The following is a 648-nucleotide window of genomic DNA, read 5'->3' as shown; positions in this document are numbered from 1 at the left end:
GGTAAGAACAAGTTTCGAGGGGAGGGGAAGGTAGAATCACTTCTGGGGTTCGTCATCCTGTGTTAGGGTTACTGTCTTCCAGGAGGGGCCTGAAGATCTTCTGGAATCACAACTGGTCTCCAGATGACAGAGATCAATTCCCTGGAGAAAATGGCAGCTTTGGAGGGCGGGCTCTGGGGCACTGTACCCTGCTGAGGTCCCTTGTCCTCCTCAAACCCCGCCCTCCCCAAAGCTCCACCCTTAAAATCTCCAGGAAGTTCCCGACCCAGAGTTGCCAGTCCTACCATCCGTACGGTTTTTTTTTTCATGGTAAGACTGATCATTCATTATCTCAAGACCACATTTAAAATTTATCAGGACTAGCTAGTTGGTGCTTGGGGGGGTGTCAACAGTGGGAGGGCTTCTAATGTCCTGGCCCCACTGGTGGACCTCCTGATGGCACCTGGTATTTCTGGCCACTGTGTGATACAGAGTGTTGGACTGGATGGGCCTTTGGCCTGATCCAACATTGGCTTCTGTTATGTTCTTATATGGAGCAGAGGTCCATCAGTGGCTCTTAGCCACAAGGTATAGATAGGAACTCTCAGACTGGGGCAAGTGATGCTCTGTATGCTTGGGGCTTGGGGGGGGGGGAAAAGTGGGAGGGCT

The sequence above is a fragment of the Gekko japonicus genome, unplaced genomic scaffold, assembly GCF_001447785.1.
Source record: "Gekko japonicus isolate JY-2015 unplaced genomic scaffold, Gekko_japonicus_V1.1 scaffold2036, whole genome shotgun sequence".
Taxonomy (NCBI): domain Eukaryota; kingdom Metazoa; phylum Chordata; class Lepidosauria; order Squamata; family Gekkonidae; genus Gekko; species Gekko japonicus.
The sequence above is the reverse complement of the archived record's forward strand: the minus strand, read 5'-3'. Positions refer to the sequence as shown.